At 46.1% G+C, this 21,230-nt stretch overlaps 1 long non-coding RNA gene across 1 annotated transcript; it reads left to right on the plus strand.

The window, feature by feature from the left end:
• Positions 1-10,469: 10,469 nt before the first annotated feature.
• Positions 10,470-21,001, plus strand: LOC132813551 (uncharacterized). The gene is made up of 5 exons (XR_009644104.1): positions 10,470-10,492; positions 13,425-13,507; positions 15,608-15,701; positions 16,638-16,724; positions 20,961-21,001. It is a non-coding gene; the product is annotated as an uncharacterized LOC132813551 (long non-coding RNA).
• The last annotated feature ends 229 nt before the right edge of the window (positions 21,002-21,230 follow it).

Consider the following 21,230-nt stretch of genomic DNA (forward strand, 5'->3'; position numbering starts at 1 on the left):
AAAGGGGGCGAGAGAGAGAGGGAGGGAGTGGGGCGAGAAAGAGAGAGGGAGGCGTGCGAGATAGAGTGAGAGAGGAAGGGGACGAGAAGGAGAGGGTGGGGTCGAGAGAGAGAAGAAGGGCGGGTGAGAGAGGGGGATGAGAGGGAGTTGGGGAGGGAGCACGAATGACGGGGACGGGGGTGAGAGAGAGAGAGAGGGACGGGAGCGAGAGAGAGAGAGAGAGGGACGGGGGCAAGCGAGGGAGGGGACGAGAGAGAGAGGGAGTGGCGCAAGAGAGAGAGAGAGAGAGAGAGAGAGGGAAGGAGGCGAGAGAGAGCGGGAGATGGTGAGAGAGGGGGACAGCGAGAGAGGGAATGCGCGAGAGAGAGAGGGAGGGTGGCGAGAGAGAGAGAGGGCGAGAGAGAGGGAGGGAGGAGAGAGCGAGAGAGAAAGTGGGTGCGAGAGAGAGAGGGAAGGCGTGAGAGAGAATGGGAGGGGGCAGGAGAAAGAGTGTGGGATGGGTTGAGAGAGAGAGGGAGGGTAAGAGAGAGAAATGGAGGGGGTGAGAGCGAGATAGGAGGAGCTGGCGAGAGACAGTGAGTGGGAGGGGGGCGTGAGATAGAGAGGGACGGTGTGTGAGAGAATGGAGGGCGAGTGAGAGGAGGGCGAGTGAGAGGAGGGCGAGTGAGAGGAGGGCGAGTGAGAGGTGGGCGAGTGAGAGGTGGGCGAGTGAGAGGTGGGCGAGTGAGAGGTGGGCGAGTGAGAGGTGGGCGAGTGAGAGTGATTGTGAGAGAGAGCCAGAACGAGAGCAAGAGACACAGAGTGATGAACAAAGGCAGCGAGCAAGACAGAGTGTGAGCACGTGAGAGAGTCAGTGAAAGAACGAAGCAACGAGAGAGAGAGGTACCAGAGCGACGGGGAAAGAGAGAGAGAGTGAGAGACAGCAAGAGAGTGAGCGCGAGAGAGAGAGAGAGATGGTCGAGAGAGAGAGAGAGAGGGAGAGAATTGGTAGAGAGAGAGAGAAGGGGGCAGGATAGAGAGAGAGGGGGGTACAGAGAAAGAGTGGGTAGATTGAGAGTGAGAGAGAGAGAGAGGGAGCGAGAGAGAAGCGATAGCGAGATGGAGAGACGGGATGAGCGAAAGGTAGAGCCATGAGAGGCGGGCAAAAGAGAGAGAGAGAGTAGGCGAGAGACAGAGGGAAGGCAGAGGGGTTAGAGAGGAAGACAAGGTGCGAGAGCGATGAGGCAAGAGCGAATGAAGGAGAGAGGTGGTGTGTGTGTGAGAGAGAGAGGTGCCAAAGAAAGAGAGGGGCAAGAGAGAGGGGCGGGAGAGAGAGGGATAGCGTGGGGAGAGAGAGAGAGAGGAGCATGACGGAGAGAGAGTGAGAGAGAGAGGGGGCGGGAGAGAGAGGGATAGCGTGGGGAGAGAGAGAGGAGCATGACGGAGAGAGAGTGAGAGAGAGAGGGGCGGGAGAGAGAGGGATAGCGTGGGGAGAGAGAGAGAGGAGCATGACGGAGAGAGAGTGAGAGAGAGAGGGGCGGGAGAGAGAGGGATAGCGTGGGGAGAGAGAGAGAGAGGAGCATGACGGAGAGAGAGTGAGAGAGAGAGGGGGGCGGGAGAGAGAGGGATAGCGTGGGGAGAGAGAGAGAGAGGAGCATGACGGAGAGAGAGTGAGAGAGAGAGGGGCGGGAGAGAGAGGGATAGCATGGGGAGAGAGAGAGAGAGAGGAGCATGACAGAGAGAGAGTGAGAGAGAGAGAGGCGCGGGAAAGAGAGGGATAGCGTGGGGAGAGAGAGAGAGGAGCATGACGGAGAGAGAGTGAGAGAGAGAGGGGCGGGAGAGAGAGGGATAGCGTGGGGAGAGAGAGAGAGAGGAGCATGACGGAGAGAGAGTGAGAGAGAGAGGGGCGTGATAGAGAGAGGGAGAGTGACCGAGAGTGAGCGACAGAGAGAGAGAGAGAAGAGAAAGAGAGAGAGTTGCAAGAAAGAGGGAAAGATGGGGCAAATAGGAGAGAGTGAGGGAAAGAGAGAGGGAGAGAGGGTGTGGGAGAGAAAGTGAGGGAGAGAGTGAACGAGAAGGAGCAAGGGAGGGGGCAGAGAGAGGCAACAGAGAGAGCGAGAGAGTGTGAGAGGGAGAGGTGATAGAGAGAAGGATACAGAGAGAGTGAGAGAGGTGAGCGATGGTGACAGGGGGAACAAAGAGAGAGATATAGAGAGAGAGGGGCGAAAGTGGGCGTAAGAGAGAGAGTGGGCCGCGCACAAGAGAGAGAGGCAAGAGACGGCAACAGTGATGGGTGAGAGAGAGGAGTGAAAGGGGGTGTGAGAGAGAGGGGTGAAAGGAGAGTGAGAGAGAGAAGGAGCGAGAGAGAGAGAGAGATGGGGAGAGCGAGTGGGCGAGAGAAAGAGGGGCGAGTGATAGACAGAGGGATGAGAGACAGAGGGTGAGAGAGAGAGGGAGGGCTGAGAGAGAGAGAGAGAGAGCACGAGCAAGAGAGACAGCGGGAGAGAGAGCTGCAAGAAAGAGCGAGAGAGAGAGAGAGCAGATACGAGAGAGAGCGACAGAGAGAAAGGAAAGATTGAGATTGGCATAGTGGGAGCATGGAAACGTGGGAGTGTGGGAACGAGCGAACGAGGGAGTGAGGGAGCGAGAAAGAGGGAGAGTGGCAGAGTGGGAGCATGGGAGTGTGGGAACGAGGGAGTGAGGGAGCGAGAAAGAGGGAGAGTGCCAGAGTGGGAGCGAGGGAGTGGCAAGAAAGAATGAGAGAGATGGGGGAGGGGAGATATAGGGGATAGAGGGAGGGGGGATAGAGGGGGGTAGAGGGAGGGGTCAGAGCGAGAGGGTGGCAGAGGGAGAGGGTGGCAGAGGGGGAGGGGTCAGAGGGGGAGGGGTCAGAGGGGGAGGGTGGCAGAGGGGGGTAGGGGGAGGGGGAGAAGGAGGGGGAGGGCAGGCAGGCGGTGAGGAGGGAGGTAGAGAGATTGATTAGAGGGAGGGCGGGTAGTGTGTGTAGAAGGAAGGGGGTAGAGGGAGGGGGCTAGAGGGAGGGGGTCGAGGGATAGTGGGAGGGGGTAGAGGGAGAGGGGTAGACGGGATAGAGGGAGGGGAAAATGGGTGGGAGGGGGGTTGGGGTAGTGAGAGGGGGCGAGAAGTGAGGGGGCGAAAGGGGGGAGGTGGTGAGAGGTGGACAGTGAGAGGGAGGGCGTCGAGAGGGGGGTGGCGTGAGGGGGGCGACGGGGTGGGGGATGGGACAGAACGGGGTGAGGAGGGCGAATGGGGGGGCGAAAGAGTGGCCCAGGGGTGTGCGAGAGGGGTTGGAGGCAATGGGGCGCGAGGGGGTTGCGGCGAGAGGGGCTCGAGGGTGGGGGAGAGAGGGGGGGGGGGGGTGAGAGGGGTGGTGAGAGGGGCGAGAGGGTGGCGGGGGTTTTGGGGGTCAAGGGGGGTGAGAGGTGGGCGAGGGGCCGAGTGGCGAGCGGCGCGAGTGGCGGGGGGGCGAGTGGCAGGGGGCGAGTGGCGGGGGGGCGAGGGGTGTGAGAAGGGGGCGAAAGGGGGTCAAGAGAGGGGGCGAGAGGTGTGCAGAGGGGGCGCGAGTGGGGGGTGAAGGAGGAGCGAAGAGGGGTGGGGGGGTGGAGAGGGGGCGGCGAGCGGTGGGGGGTTAAGAGGGGCGTGGGAGGGTGTGGGAGGGGAGGAGAGAGTGTGGAGAGAGTCGGGGAGAGATGGAAGGAGAGTGCTGGCTATGTCATTTCATCATCTGTGAAACTCATTAAGACCGGCGAAGTCCCTCATCCTGATAACGTTCTGCTCAGGACTCCAGTCACTAACTTGCTGCCAGGTTCTGATAAATAACCAAAAACACAACAGGAGTTACACTTGCAGAGAATAAGGGAGCCACGGTTACATCAACATCAGAGCACGAGGAGGCTACTTAGCTTCGTGAGCCTATTCCACCATTCACCCAAACCATGGTCATCTTCATCATCATGACAAATCCCTGTCTTTGTCCCATAATCCTTCAGCATTTTCATTCCAAATCTACCAATCTCAGATTTAAAATTTGCAAATAATTTCCAATCAATCGCTGTTTGTGGAACTTTATCTAACTTTATCCATTTCTGTGTATAAAAGTGTTCCCCGTTATTACACCTCAATGTTCTGACTCGAACACGTTATCTGTTTAATCTTTCTTCTTAAGTTAAGCCTTGGAATCCAAATATCACTTCAGTAAATCTACACTGCACTTCCCCTCAGAGGGATACTCTCCTTCAGCCATGGTACCCAGCCCTGACAGCTTGGTCTAACTAGGTTCGGATTTGCTGAAGCATGACTTCTAATCCTTTGGTATCTCGTCTTCTGTCGAGATCAATGTCAACATTCCACCGGCCCCTTGGTCACTTTCCTGAACATGTTTGAGACATTTTCGTGAACTATACAGCTGGATCAATCCCACATAGTTTCTTTGGAGTCCACTCTCTCTCTATTTTCACAATCACAAAATATTCTATTTTGATCCAACCTCCCACTTGTCGACATAAACTCATCTGTCGTTGTTTTTTGTTCATTTCCTGAATCTATCAAGATTGCTTTCTAATGCTGTGCTTCCATCTACCGACACTTGGAATCGCAGAATGGCCCCAAATGTTGAATGTGGCTTTCCCTTCATTATGTATAGTGAATAATTAGGGCTCCAACATCGATCCGTGCAGGATATCACTAAACATATCCTTCCAGTGAGAATACCTCTTACTATCTGCACAAATGTCTCTTGCTCAAATCAAATTCCTCTGCAAAAATATCTTTTGCATCTTATTACCCTCAATGAACAGTAGAAAGGTGTAAATTCAGGGACATTCTTCACAGTCAAATTTGCCTTGTGTTTATCTGATTGGGGGAGCAAGGAATCCCAATAAATATTAATCGTTGTCTTCACTATGTGGGAACTCGATCACAAAGATTAACAATGTCAAGTATTTATTCTCCTTCATGATTTATAAACTCTGGGCACATTGTGACCGAGTGGTACTCACTTTTTTTTTCAGAAACACAGGCTCTGCCCAACTGTTGGCTCACACTTGTTACACCATATGGTCCTCGTCCTCTCCATCTGAATCTCATGGCAAGATACCTCGAACATGGAGAGGAGCAACTATTCCAAGCTCTGAGATCCCACTAATTGGTAACACCACTCACCCTAATCCATAAGAGAAGCCGACTGGTCCCGCACTATGTCCTCATCTGAACCATCCTGCTGGCTGCGTTCCTTCCCCATATGAAAGTGGTGTTGGCTCTCTGGTGGCAGAAGGGAACGGAAGGATTTCTCTTCAATCTCATCTTTAGTCATTGGCTCGCCAACCTTATAGGAGTATTCACTGGCAACAGAAGCAGAGGCTGGAGAGACAATAAATGATTGACATTGTTCTTTGTTATTTTCCATTGCTAACTGAAAGGTTTAGAACTTGAACTTGAAGTTAAGGGCTGAGCTAGAATCCTTGGATTAACTATCTGCTCAAGGAGCAGAGTGGGGTTACAATTATTGATACAACACAACTTTGATATTGAATCATACATTGTTTAAGTTTCCTTGTGCACAACCACAGATCCAAGGGAAACACAAGGAACTTGGATTGAATAGGTTAAGCACATGACTGAATAAAGGAATCTTGAATTAAAGCAGTGCAAGACATGTACCTATTTGACCCACATATCCTGTGGGTAGGGAAGGAGTGCTAACGTAGCAAAAGATTTGATTGATTCAAATCATCTAACTGAAGAGACACATTTCCCTGCTTAAGTCATGAGATCATTGGAATGACAAAACAACATTTCTGGTTAAAGAATTCACCTTTCTCACCAGGTAATGAAGGCACACTGTCTCTCGGATTGAGTCGTTGGCCACTATTTGAACCACCTCCTTAATAGAGCTATTTCCCTTTTGTGTGGCCAGAGGTTCTGCTTTTCTCCAAGAATGGTAAGGGTGAGCTGTCTTGTTTACTGCTGCCGCTGCTGCTCCTATAGAAATGTCACAGAACAACACAGATGCATCGTTTCAGGACACAAAAACAGGTTCTCAGTATCTGTGATTTACACAGGCTTCCTTCTCAACCTAAACCCATCAACATAGTCTTCTTTGATTTCTTGTATTCCAAGCTCCTCCTTGAATTCATCTGTTATTTACTTCAATTATTCCTGATGAAGTAAGTTCTACATTCAAACCCCTTTTTGGTAAAGACTTTGTCGCCCTCTGCAAATTTCCCGTGAGATTTAATAGTGATTACAATTATATCCACAGATCCTGTGGATTCTGACATTCACAAGCAGAAACAGCTTTTCCATGTCTACCCGATCAAACGTAACTGGACCATGTCACTCTTTTTCAATGAGACAAGACTGTCCAATCTTACTTGATGAATTCAAATTCAGTTTGAATATAATTCCAGTAACTATTCTTTATCTTCCCTACTGCCTCTACATCCATATTACAATATGAAGATCGGAACTGCTTGCAGTGCTCCAAGGGTGATCTGTCCAAGGTTCTACACATATCGAACACATTTCCATTCTGTTGTCCCAGAAATAAACCCATGATCTACTTTTCTATCTAACCGCACAAATTGGTGCCATTTGCTGCCAGTGACTCATTGCTATCTCCAGATCCCTCTTCTCTGTTTAAGGACATATTTCCAAAGAGGAAGTGGTCTCTTTATTCTTTTGACCACAGTGTACTACCTCACACATGGGCGGAGGTTAATCTTCCACAGCTTTGACTGCAATATTCCCTTAATCAAATCTTCCCAACAGTATGTCTGCCTAAAAACAAAACGCCAATATATTAATGTACTTAATCTCGTCAACTACTTCTTATTTGAAAAGCACTAACTGTCGAGCTCAGTTTTGAACAAACATCCTCTGCCACAGTTATCAAAATGCCACAAGCTGAACGCCAACCACTATTTACATTCATATTCATTGCAGCCTAAGAATGAGAGGTGGTATCACTGAGGGTGTATAAAATGGTCAAGGGATTGACCAAGTAGAGGCAGAGAAGATGATTCAATCTACACTGAGTCGTCCTAAGTTTACAATGAAGGGAAAGTTGGAGGAATTACTTCTCTCAGAGGATGGGGAACCTGGGAATTCCCTATCTCAGAACACTGTGGATTCTGGGACATAAAGTAAATTTAATAAGAGACACACAGACTTTTAATCAGTAATGGGTTGAAGGGTTAAGGAGGGCTGGCAGGAAAGTGGTGTTCAGGCCAAGAGGAGATTCACAATCAAGCTGCCTAAACTTTAAACATGAACACTTCTTAATAGTTCACTCGATCCTAACGAAATATTTTGTGCAAAACAAATCACATGATACATAGTTATTCAGAGAACAAAACAAGTTTGTTCATTGAAGAACCCAGAGGAAAAGGTGATGAAACAATGTGAGTTTGATATACCTCAATCATCATTTCAAGTGCATTCTCTGCATAAATTCTCCTTTTCCTCCTCGAAGTATTCAACTTCTTGAATAATTGAGAGAATGAAGTCACAGTTGTACAATACATAAATCAGACCCTTCAGTCCAACTTGCCCATGCTGACCAGATATCCTAAATTAATCTAGTCCCATTTGCCAGCATTTGTTCCATATCCATCTTAGACCATAAGACCATAAGACATAGGAGTGGAAGTAAGGCCATTCGGCCCATCGAGTCCACTCCGCCATTCAATCATAGCTGATGGGCATTTCAACTCCACTTACCAACGTTCTCCCTGTAGCCCTTAATTCCTCGAGGCAACAAGAATCTATCAATCTTAAACACTTTCTACTGATTATCAGTTTATTTTACTTTATCAGCACTTGAAATATTGACTTATTTTTCTCCAAACATTGGTTAAAGAAATCATAACTTCATTCATCCAAGTTAATTCTGTAATCTTTCACAAAGAAACAAGTGAGAACAACATATAGGTGAGTGCAAAACAAAATACTGCAGCTGTGCGATATCTGGGAACACTCTAAAGGTGAGGCACTGATACTTTGGTGTAACCTGCAGTCTGGCCAAATTGCAGCAAAAAGCTGTTCAATTTTATCTGCAAACTATTGAATGCAAAATCCTCTTTGCACAATAATGAGGCAGCATTTTGGGATGTCATTTTTAAAATATATTATTATCAAAGTTACTCACAATTAAGAGTTATCACTTGGTGCTGTCTGCATAACACAGTACGAAAAGGAATTAACAGAAAAAAACATTATAACCCAAATTCAGAGTCACGAATTCATTGATATTGCATGGGTCCAGCATTTTATAAGTAATTGATTTTTAAAGATAAATAGATACATTTACTAACTATATTGGAGCACAGTCAAGTTTCTCACTGAATAGTGACAGGATTGGAAAGAGTCCGCATGGATTTAAGAGAGGGGAATCATACTTAGCAAATCTACTGAAAGAATCCACAGAGTCAAATATTAGAGTAAGAAATTGCAGGACAGTTAGAAAAGCTTATCATTAAACATGGTCGACTGGGTTTTGTGAAAGAGAAATTATATTTGACAAATTTGTGACAGTTCATTGAGGAGATAACAACCAGGGCTGATAAAGGGCAATCCAATGATGTTCTGTACTTGGATTTTAAAAATGCATGTGATAATGTGCTGCATAAAAGTTAATTGCACAATTTAGGAGCTCATGGTATCAGTATAATGTATTAGCATGGATTGAGGATTGGTTAACCACGCTGGCTGTTGCTGAGTCCTCACTTGCAGTGCTGTATACAATGTTAGCTTCCATATTTAATAAAGGATAAACCAACATTGGAGACCATTCAAAAAAGATTCACTTAGCTGCTTCGAGCACTAAAGGGTTGACCTATCAAGAATAGATAAGCAGGGGTGATCTTATGGAAACAAGATTCTGAGGAGCTTGACAGGGTGGATGTTGACTAGATCTTCTCGCAGCAATGAAGTCTTAAACCAGGGAAACATTCATTAACTAGGGGACATTGCACAAGGGAACATTCATTTTAGAAAAATTAAAGATTTTTTTTCTCTCAGTGAATGGCTAGAATTTTCTCACACAAACAATTGTGAAAGTTAAATGTGGGAGGGGAATGGTTGGGTTACTCTTCGGAGGGTTGTTCTGGCTTGTTGGGCTGAAGGGCCTGTTTCCACACAGTAGGGAATCTATGATTCTATCTCAAATTATTTTAAAAAGGGTAGATAGAGTTTTGAAATATTGAGCAGTTGAGGGCTATGGGGATCAAGCATAAAAGAGGTGTTGAGGTCTGGGTTGGCCCAGCCATGATCTGACAGAATGGGGGAACAAGCTGAAAGGGATGAATTGCTTACTCCTGCTCCGATTCCCTGAGGCTCCGTTTCATGTATTTTCTTGTCTCCAAAGAAGAGTGTGATAGAATGTGCTAAAGATCTCAGATGTTGTGAAAATGGGGGGTTTATGTACTGATTCAGATGGCATTGATTCATCAGTCACAGCTATACAGTCATGAGTAGGAAGGCAATGCCCTCCATGAATAAAGGAAATCTACTGCAGAGCTCATTGTTACCCACAGGAACATGACCCAACATAGCGGCAAAGGCAGGACACACTGCGCATGCTCCAGCCAACAAAGGAACCCCGGGTGATTGATGTCAGCATCGGACCAATGAAAGGACAGCGGGCAGAGCTAGAGGTCGGTCCTCCAACCAATCAAAGTGAATGAAGGGCGGAGCTATTGTGAACAATGTGATCACCCTCGCGCGCGGCGCAGAGTCGCTGTAATAAATGCTCGGGAAGTTATGGAGAGGAAGAATAGGGTAAGGAAAGAAATAAACAGGGAAACTGGAGAAAAAACTGTGTTGTTATGAGCGGAGAGGTTTTACAAACAAGCTGTGCACGTCGGAAAACACAAGTTTGAACGTCCCAGCCCCGTGTTTGCTGAAAATGAGGAATGGCCTCAGCGGCTGCAGGCCTGAGTGAGCGCCGCCATCTTTATTCGGGACGATTCACTGGACACGTGCGCGGCCGCCATCTTTGTAGGGGGCACGGTGCAGCCAGGCGCATGTGCAGCCTGTCTCTGGTACAGAGACATTGTGATGACAGCAGCCAATCCTGCTCTGATTCACCTCTGGGCTCCCTCAGGACCACTTTGTCAATGTCTCGCTTCCTCAGTCTCCAACCATGGGTGTATATTTGGTCTTTTAATACTGTATTATTACTTTTATAGACCATTTGTAAATGAGTTTTTCACTGTGGCCCAGCCCCTGACCATGTGTTGCTCTATCATTAGATTACTTTTTTCTTGAATATTTTTGACAAGAATTCCTTTTTCCAATAAGCAAGTGTATTTTCCTTCCATTTCAGACTATCAAATTCTGCACCATTTTCATTCCCTGAAACATCATGTGTATTTCTCCTTCCACAGATACCAGTGATTAATGCCAAAGCCCTGTTGCCTGGGGAGAGGGTGATGTTTGACTTTCTTGTACAGCTGCAGTTTGTGTGGTGAGGGTGCTCCCACAATGTGGTTGGGTAAGAGACATTACAGATTATTCATTACAGCAACAGTGATGATTTGAAGATAATGTCCAAATCAAGAATAGTTTGTAGTTTTATCATCATGCTTATAATTTCACAAAAATACGATTGAGAACTTTAGATATAAGGCCAGATATAGAGATATTTGGTCAGGTGTCCAAATCAATTGCCAAAAAGCAGATTTTGAGGGATGTCTTAACGGTGGGAAGCAGACCTGTGAGGTTTTGTCTGCAAATTCCAGATCATGGTGCTTTGGCAACTGTAGAATCAGCCACACAGTTGAAGTAATGAATTAACAAGTTGTTGGGAGTCTCAAAGAAAATGAGTTGTCGAGGTCTCAAAGGATGTGTGGTGCAGGGAGCTAGGGATAATCACAGCCAGGAATCAAATCAAGAATGAGAATTTTAAATTGTTGCTGCTTATGAATAGGATCCTTTTGACAGATGAACATGTTTAGGAAGAAGTGAGCACATGGGCAATAGAGTTTGCAATTTTTCCTTGAGATTACAGGAAGGTTGAATTTGGGAGGCTGGCCAGGAGTGTGTTTGGATAATTAAGTCTGGAGATAACACACAATGGATGAGAGTTTGAGTATATGAGCTGAGGTGAGGGTGGAATCAGCTAGAAATAGTGGTGTTGGAGTGGAACTGAGCTGTCACTCTCACCTCGCCTCTGGGATTCAGCTGGTTGTCAGGTTGTGAATCAGGCGGTAACATATCGGGAACTGAGTTTCCCTGGTGGAGCCTAAAATGAGAGTCACTCAGCTGGCTGTTGCTGAGCAGCTGCTGCTTGGTAGCCCTGTTGATAACATCTTCCATCACTTTACTGCTGATCGAGTGTGGACTGACAGAGGGAAATTTCCTGAGTTGGATTTGCCCTGTGTTTTTGTGTTGTACATGCCTGGGCAATGTTCCACATTGTCAGTAGATGCCAGTACTGGAGCGGTACGTGGTTTGGTGGGTGGCAAGTTCTGGAGCACAAGCTATCAGTATTATTGCCAGAATATTGGCAGGGCCCACAGCCTTTACACTACTTAACCATTTCTCGGTATTATTCAAACTAAATTGAACTGGCTTAAAGCTCACATCTGTGATGTTAGGAAACACTGGAGAAGGCCGAGATCACAAGGTTTGTAGATTAGATTTAGATTACTTACAGTGTGGAAACAGGCCCTTCGGCCCAACAAGTCCACACCGACCCGCCGAAGCGCAACCCACCCATACCCATACATTTACCCCCTACCTAACACTACGGGCAATTTAGCATGGCCAATTCACACCCTGAACCGCACATCTTTGTGACTGTGGGAGGAAACCGGAGCACCGGAGGAAACCCACGCAGACACGGGGAGAATGTGCAAACTCCACACAGACAGTCGCCCGAGGCGTGAGATGGATCATCCCACTTTGCATCTGGCTGAAAATTGCTGCAAATGCTGTCATCTTATCTTTTGCATGGATGTGTGAGACCTTTCTATCAGTAAGGGTGGGGATATCTGTGGTGCTTCCTGCAATGAGTAGTTTAATTGTCCATTACCATTCACAACTGGGTGTGGCAGAACTGCAGAGCTCTGATCTGATCCATTAGTTGTGGGATCATTTAGCTCTGTTGCTTGCTGCTGATGCTGTTTTAAATGCAGATGGTCCTGTTTGGTAGCTTCACCAGTTTGGCCCTTCATTTTTAGGTATGCCTGGTGTTGCTCATGGCATGCCCTCCTTTACTGTCTATTGTGATGGGTGATAGCCGGACTTACAAACCCATGAGATTACAAATTGTGCTGGAGTACAGTTTTGCTGCTGTTGATATCCCACAGTGCCTCAGAGAGATCCAGTTTGAGATCCTACATCTCTTCAAAGTCTGTCCCATTTAGAACGGTGATAGTGCCACTCAACACAATGGAGGTTTTTCTCAACTTTAAGGCAAGACTTTGTCTGCAAAAGGAATGTGTGATGGTCGCTCTCGCAGATACTGTCATGGACAGATGTATCTGCAGTTGATCAATTCATAACAATGAGATCTAGTATGTTTTTCCCTCTTGTTGGTTCCCTCACCACCCACTGCAGACTCAGTTGAGCAGCTATATCCTTTAGGACCTGACCAGCTCAGTCAGTAATTCTGTTGCAGAGCTAGTCTCGATTGTGGACATTGAAATCCTGTACCCAGAGTACGTTTGACACCATTTCATTGCCTCAGTGCTTCCTCCAAATGTTGTTCAACATGAAGGAGAAGTGATTCATCAGCCAAGGGAGGACGGTACGTGGTAATCAGCAGGAGCCATGAGATTTCCTGGTGTCCGGAGTCAATGCTGAGCACTCCCAGGGCAAATCCTCCCTGTCTGTGCCACCACCTCTGCCTGGTCTGTCCTGCTGGTGGGACAGGACATGTCCAGAGATTTCAGGAGAAAGTGAAGACTGCAGATGCTGGAGATCAGAGTCGAGAGTGTTGTGCTGGAAAATTACAGCAGGTCAGGCTGATGAAGGGCTTAGGCTCGAAACATCGATTCTCCTTCTCCTCGGATGCTGCCTGACTGTTGTGCTTTTCCAGCAACACACTCTCGATATCTAGGGATGGTGATGGTGGTATCTGGTCATTGTCTGTAAGATTTGATTCCGTGAGTATGAGTATGTCAGGCTGTTCCTTGATTGGTCTGTGAGACAGCTCTGCATATTTTGGCACCAAATTCCAGATGTTAGTCTGGAGAAAATTGCACCATCGAGCGGGCTGATTCTGTGGTTGTGTTTTCTGGTGCCTTGTTAGATACCGAGTGGGCCACCCAGTTCCATTCCTTTGTTGAGACTTTGCAGTGATTAATACAGTGAGTAGCTGGCTGGGCCACTGTCGGCTTGGCAGGATTTTTTTTGCCATTGACAATGGTTTCATGGAGATCAGGAGATTCCTAATTCCAGTTATTTTTTCTTGAATTCAGATTCCAACATCTGCCAAGATGGGATTCGAACCAGGACTTCAGTCGTTTGTTTTAATATTTTGGATAAAAGTTAAATACATTAGGTTTGTTCACTCATTTTAAATATCACTAACCCTGGTTTTGTTACTTTGTAAAACACTGTCCATCATCCTGTCTCCTCCATCCTTCTCTCCAACAACAAGAGCAACGAGCACATGGAGTTTCTCTGTCACTAAGACTGAGATAATCCGATCAGCTGCCTCTGCTGCTTCCCTCCCTCCCACTAGCCCGCCGAGCCAAACTGTCTCATATGGTGTTCCTGATTTTTGTCCTAAACTTACTTCTTTCTCCAGTCTATTGTCAAGCCTTATCAGAGCTCAACTTGACCCTTTATCCTCATCTCGCTAAACTCACTTGCCAACTCTCTTTCCTCCGCTGCCTCCTCATCACTCCCCCTCGCCAATTCATAGATACTGTTCCTTGTTCTGTTTGTTGGACATTTTTCGTTATGTCCTTCTCTCCCATTCTGTGAAAAACTAATATTTGACCTCACCGTTATTGGAAAGTCCTGCTCCATCTCCACTCTCCCTTTCCTTTCTGAATTCCTTGCATTTGGTGTCCCTCAACGATTTATCCTTGGTCTCTCCTGTATCTCACCTACATAGTACCAGGAGGTGATTTCATCCAAAAACACTGTGTTAGGTTTGACATGTACACTGACAATGCCCAGCTCTCCCTCCCCATCATCCCTCTCCATTGCTCCACTGTTACTCAGTTATCAAACTGCTTACCACCCTCCCACTACTCGATTAGGTGCAATTTCCTCGAATGAAACATTGTCACGGTTAAACCCATTGCCTCACCTTTACCTTTCTGCTGAGCCCCTCCCCGCTACTGTGAACTCTGAGGCAGGATGACTCTCTTCACAATATTGCTGTTATATCTGACCCCAAGGTGACCTTCTGGTCAGACATCCACACAATCACAAACACCAGGAATTCCAATCTCTTAAACGTTGCTTTTCTCCACCTCACCCCAGCTCCATTGCTACTGAAACCCCTTACCCGTGTCTGTGTCGCCTTAAACTTGAATCCAAAACAGAACCCTTGATTCCGTGACTCAGAATCTGGTTTCAGACTCCCCTCCCAGTATTTACCCTCAGACACATCCTCTTAGTATTTATCCTGTCAAACCCCTTAAGAATCCCATCTGTCTCAGTGAGATCACCTCTCTTTCTCCAAAATCCAGTGAGTAGAGTCCCAACCTTTTCAGCCTTTATTTAAAAGATAATCCCTCCAAACCAGGGATCATCTCATTGATTCTTCCCTGAAATGCCTCCAATAAAGTGACACATTTCCTTATCTAAAGGGACCAAAACTGCTCTCCATACTGCAGATATGGTGGTCTCACCAGCACTTCCACACGTTACTCTCAGGAATATACTCCAAACTCTCATACTGAAAATCTTTGAAACAAAACATTCGATTCCCCTTCCTGATTCCCTGTTGTAACTGTGTGGTAGCTTTCTGTGTTTCCTGAACAATTACCCCTGGTCCCTTTGTGGTGCAGCGTTCTACCATTTAAATAGTACTTTGTTCTTTTATTATCTCGTACAAAATGAGCAACTTCCCATTTTCACAAGTTAATCCCCATCTGGCAACTTGTTGCCCCCTTTTCCTGTGCATCTCTCTCTTTTCATAATCCTCTTCGACCTTAACAGTTATGCCTTTTCTAGGAGATATCCCCCCTTCCCATTCTTCCAAATATTTACTGGGAGCACTGCGCAGTGGGAAGCAGACAGAGTTTCTATCTTTTTCGGGATACACTTTGGAGTGATTGAGAGGATCTTCCTACCCATTGGTCAGGATGGAGACAACTTGCCCATCGTTGCCTTTCACACCCATGTCATTGATGAGGCAGAGCGGCAGCACGGAATGAAAGAAAAGAAAGTAATTCCTGTTTCCCAAATCTCACTGACGCTTGGATCATTTTCTCCAATGTGCCAAAGAACTGCTGTGTTCAGTCACATGAGATCCCAGGGCGGAATCTCCTAGAAACCCACAGATTTCCCCTTGAATTGACTGCTGATGTCCTCAAGGGGTAATATGTACAGTAATCCTGGGCCACGTGGAGGGAATGGTGTGAGTTTCTCACTTGAACTGATAGTGACAGATTTTATAAACTTGTATTGCAGGGTATTACAGGTGGACATTCAGATGGTAATCTCAGTAAATATTCTGCCAAACTCTGAATTACTCAATACATCAGGATCTGGATATTTGCATTGTGTGTGTGTGTGTGAGTATTGTGTTCCAGATCAATCCCATTTGCTGCTTAAAAATTCTCCTTTGAATCATCGCATTCTCTCAAAAGGTCTCCCCAAACCCTCAATGTGTCATGTAATCCTTTTATGATGACCTGATGAGTGTAAGGTTTATTATTCGAATGTGTAATTTTTGTATAAGGATGTCTCAGAGAGGGAGCAGAATATTCTGAAAGGGGAGAATAACCATTTTGAGGGGAGGCTGTTGTTTATTGGTATCAATGACATAGGAATAGAAGAGTTCACATTGTTGGTTCATTGGAATCTCTTGTGGTGTAGAATTGACCTCCATCAGAAGGATGGATTGTACTGGCACTGGAAGGGAACAGTTGCTAGTGCTATTCAGGAGGCATTAAGCCAGTGAAGGAATGTGGGTAAACCCAGAGAGAGAGAGTGAGGGAAGAGCTAAGTCAGACGTCAAACAGTCAAGGTAGACAAGGGCGAGGCACAGAATGAGCAGTTACACTGCATTTATTTCAATGCAGGAGGCCCGATAGGTCGGGCAGAGGAGCTCAGGGTATGGTTTTGAACATGGCACTGGGATATTACAGCAATTACAGAGGCATGACTTAATGATGGATAGGACCAGCAGCTTCATGTTCCAGGGTATAGATGCTATAGCAAAGATAGAAAGGGGGCAACAGAGCAGGAGCAGAGGTATTTTTGATTAGGGATAACTTTACAGCTGGGCTTCAAGAGAGTATTCCTGGGAATACATCCAGGCAGGTTATACAGGTGGAACTGAGGAATAAGAAAGGGATGATCTCCTTATTGGGATGGTACTATTGCCCCCCCCCCCCTTCCCCAATAGTCAGCAGGGAGTTGAGAAGTAAATTTGCTAAGAGATCACTTATCTGTAAGAATAGTATGGTTGTGTACAAGACTTGACCTTCTTTGTTATTCATTCACAGGATGAGGGTGTCACTGACTGGGCCCAAAGGGCAGTAAAGAGTCAACCACATTGCTGTGGGTCTGGAGTCACATGTAGGCCAGACCAGGTAAGGATGGAAGATTCCTTCCCTGAAGGATATTAGCAAATCTGATGAGGTTTTTTTTACAATAATCAACAATGGATTCATGGTCTTTAATAGAATCTTAATTCCAAATTTTTATTGAATTCACATTCAACTGCCTGCTGTGACTGGATCCAAACCCTGGACCCCAGAACGTTATCTGGATTATCCATCTAGTGATAATCTCACTAGGCCATTTGGCAGGGGTGAGTGACTGAGGTATCTGTGGGGCATCACATCAGCACCAAAGATCCCATGGTCTCTGCGGCATATAGAAAGCGCTGGGGAGGGAAATACATCCCTGGTGGTGGGGTCTGACTGTAGGTAGCAGACATAGCAGAGGTTAATGGAGATTATTGGGTGGCCGGTGAGGACCGGGGGATTATATTCTTATTCAAAGTTTGGGAGAAGATTTGTAGCTCGGGTGCTCGTTGTTGTGGTTCTGTTCGCCGAGCTGGGAGTTTTTGTTGCAAACGTTTCGTCCCCTTTCTAGGTGACATCCTCAGTGCTTGGGAGCCTCCTGTGAAGCGCTTCTGTCATGTTTCCTTCGGCATTTATAGTGGCTTGTCTCTGCCGCTTCCGGTTGTCAGTTGCTGTCCGCTGCAGTGGCTGGTATATTGGGTCCTAAAGACAATTCCTCCGGGGAATTCCTAGAGGCATGGCACTCATCCACTGATTCTATCAACAAACACATCGACCTGGACCCAATATACCGGCCATTGCAGCAGACAGCAACTGACATCCAGAAGCAGCAGAGACACGCCACTATAAACGCCAAAGGAAACATGACAGAAGCGCTTCACAGGAGGCTCCCAAGCACTGAGGATGTCACCTAGAAAGGGGACGAAACGTTTGCAACAAAAACTCCCAGCTCGGCGAACAGAATCACAACAACATTATATTCTTATTGTGGTTGGAGGGGTGGGGGGAGGGCAGAGGTACAGGAAGTGGAGGATATGCGTTGGAGTGCATTGTTGATCAAGTGGGAGGGAAATGTGGTCCTTGAAAGAGGAAACCTTTCTGGGATGTTCTGGAGTGGAATTGCTTCTCCTGGGAGCAGCTATGGCAGAGGCGGAGGACTTGGGAGTACAGGATCACGTTTTTACAGGAATGTACTCGAGGGTAATCAGGAGAGCAAAGACAGGACTTGAAATATCTCTAGGAAATAGTTGAAGGAGAATCCAAAGAGATTCTACAAATACATTAAGGATAAAATAAAAACCAGACAGAGAATAGGACCCCTTAAAGATCAACAAGGCCATCTATGGAACAACAGGAGGTGGGAGAAATACCATGCTATTCTATTCTAGAGAGTTTGGAGAAATAAATAGTGATAACATGAAAAGTGTCTATATTATAGAGGAGGAAGTACTGGATGTCTTAACCAGTAGCAAGGTGGATAAATCCCTGGGACCTGATCAGGTGTATCCCAGAAATTTGTGGAAAGTTAGGAAGGTGATGGCAGTGCCCCTCCCTGAGGTATTTATATCATTGTTTGTGACAGGTGAGGTGCTGGAAGATGGGTGCCATTATTTAAAAAAGGTGGTAAGGAAAGGCTAGGGAACAAGAGAACAGTCAACCTAACATCAGTGGTAGGTAAGTTGTTGGAAGGGATTCTGAAGGACAGGATTTACATGTATTTGGAAAGACAAGGATTGATTAGGGATAGTTAACATGGCTTTGTGTGTGGGAAATTCTCTCTCTCTAACTTGATTGAGTTTTTTTGAAGATGTGACAAAGATGAGTGATGAAGGCAGACTGTGGATGTTGTCTATATGGACACTGAACGATGTTCCACAAAGCAGACTGGTTAGCAGGGTTAGATAACATGAAATGTTGGGAGAACTTGCCATTTGGATACAAAACTGGCTTGAAGGTAGGAGGCAGAGGGTGGTGATGGAGGGTTGCTTTGCGGACTGGAGGTCTGTGAGCAGCAATGTGCTGCAGAAATGGATATTGGGTCCTTAAATAATTGACTTGGATGTGAATATATGAGATATGGTCAGTGGGTTTACAGAAGACACCAAAATTGGAGGTGTAGTGGACAGTGAAGAAGGTTAGTTCAGAAGGCAACAGCATCTTGACCAGATGGGCCATTGGGGCGAGGAATGGCAGACTGGGTTCAATTTAGACAAATGTAAGCTGTTGGATTTTGGAAAGGCAAATCAGAGCAGGACTTATACACTTAATGGTAAAGTCCTTGGGAATGTTGCGGAACATAGAGACCATGGAGAGCAGGTTCATTGTTCCTTGAAAGTACAGTCATAGATAGGCAGACTAGTGAAGGTAGTGTTTGGTATGCTTATATTTATTGGTCAATGCATTGAGTACAGAAGCTGGGGCGTCAAATTGTGGCTGGACAGGACATTGATTACGCCATTTCAGGAATTATGTTTTAAGTTCAAACTTCCCTATTCTGGAAAGGATGTTGTGAATCTTGAAAGAGTTCAGACAAGATTTACAAAGACTTTGCTAGGATTGGAGGATTTGGGCTACAGGGAGAGGCTGAATAGGCCAGGGTTAATTTCCCTGGAGAGTCAAAGACTGAAAGGTGACTTCATGGAGATTTGTAAAAGCATGAGGGGCATGGATAAGGTGAACAGCCAGGGTCTTTCCCCCAGGTTAGGTGGGTTCAAAACAAGATCACATGGGCTTAAGTTGAGAGGGCAAAGATTTAAAACGGATCTAAGGGGCAAAGTTTTCAAGCTGCGTGTGGTGTGTGTGTGTGGACTGAGCTGCCAGATGATGTAGTGGAGGCTGATACAATTACAACATTTGAAAGGCATCAATTGGGTACATGAATAGGAAGAGTTTCAAATGATACAGACCAAGTACTGGCAAATGGGGCTCCAGTTGTTGAGGATTCCTGGTTGGCATGGACAAATTGGACCAAAGGTCTGTTTCTGTGCTGTACATCTCTATGACACTAATAAATGAAAATAAGGTGTATTCCTCTTTTGTGGAGAGCTAGCAGAAGCACAGATAATTGTTCTTGGAGCTGAGAAAGTTAAGCAGTGATTTTGACCAACTGCAAATTTGTTTCGAGGATATTTAATCTGCAGAGAGAGGGGAATTGTTAACAATGTCACAATTTTCGTAACTATTTTCAGGTAATTGGCAAGTAATATGTGATTATGTGAACATTATTTTATTCAGTATGTTCTGAGCATCTGGAACAGTCTGAATGGCAGCTGGACAGACTCAGCAGTTATTCATAAACAGATTTGGAATTTTACATTTTAAGGGAAGATTTAGGGGGCTATGGGCAAATGGGAAGGGAATTGGGACAGATTTGCAGCATCTCCAGAGGGAGAGGATACATCCCCAATGGGCTGAATAGCCCCCAGCCCCTGTGCTCTGTGATACTGCCCCATTGACTGTGAATGTTGAAGCTCATCCCAGGGCAGAGAGAGGCAGGAGCCAACCACTCACTTCACAATGGGCCCCGGATAATTGATGTCAGCGCAGGCCAATAGGGGGCAGAGGGCAGTACTGGAGGACCAGGTCGTACCAGTTTGTCCTCCAACCAATCGGAGTGAATGAGGGCATTCTCAAGGCTGGGACTAAAGAAAGGCACATATCACAGAGATTTGAGAAACTGGAGGACATGAGATACGGAGTGTTCTGTGGCTAGAGAGGTATTATATAAATAAAGAAGAGTTTTAAAGCTGGATGAGGTGACAGTGATCGGGAGAGTTGAGGATGGAGGAATTTAGAGTTAGTGAGAATTAGAGTCATAATGTTATACAGCAAGGAAACAGGCCCTGTGGGCCAACCAGTCCATGCCGACCATAATTCCAAACTGAACTAATTGTACCTGCCTCTGCTTGGTCCACATCCATCCAGATATTTCCTATTTATGTACTTCTCTGAATGTCTTTTAAATATTGTAATTGTATTTACAGCTACCACTTCCTCTGGAAGTTCATTCCATCCGTGTAATTTTAAAAAAAATCGTTAATGTATTTTCTCAAACCTTTCTCATCACTTCCCAAAATGAATGCACACGAGTTTTGAATCCCCCCTCTCCACCGTCCATCCACACTATCTAAACTCTTTGTGATTTTATAAACCTTTCATAACCTCAACCTCCTGCACTCCAGTGAAAAAATTCCCAGCCTATCCAGCCTCTCCTTATAATTCAATCCCTCCATTCATGGCAACATGCTGGTAAATCTCTTCTGAACCCGCGCCGATTTAATAATATCTGTCCTATAACAGCACAACCAGAACTGGGCACAGTATTCCAGAAGAGAATTCCCCAACATCCTGTACAACCTCAACATAATGTCCCAATTCCTATTGTCAAAGGTCTGAGCAACGAAGGTAAGTGCTGACCACCTTCATAACCACCCTGTCTACATGTAACACAAACCTCAATGACGGGAAGCCCTCAGACTCTTTGTTCCATATCACTACTTGAGGCCCGAATTTTAATGAGTGTAAGTCCTGCCCTCGTTTGTTTTATCAAGATGTAATATTTTGCATTTA

This window comes from Hemiscyllium ocellatum, unplaced genomic scaffold (assembly GCF_020745735.1).
Source record: "Hemiscyllium ocellatum isolate sHemOce1 unplaced genomic scaffold, sHemOce1.pat.X.cur. scaffold_383_pat_ctg1, whole genome shotgun sequence".
Taxonomy (NCBI): Eukaryota; Metazoa; Chordata; class Chondrichthyes; order Orectolobiformes; family Hemiscylliidae; genus Hemiscyllium; species Hemiscyllium ocellatum.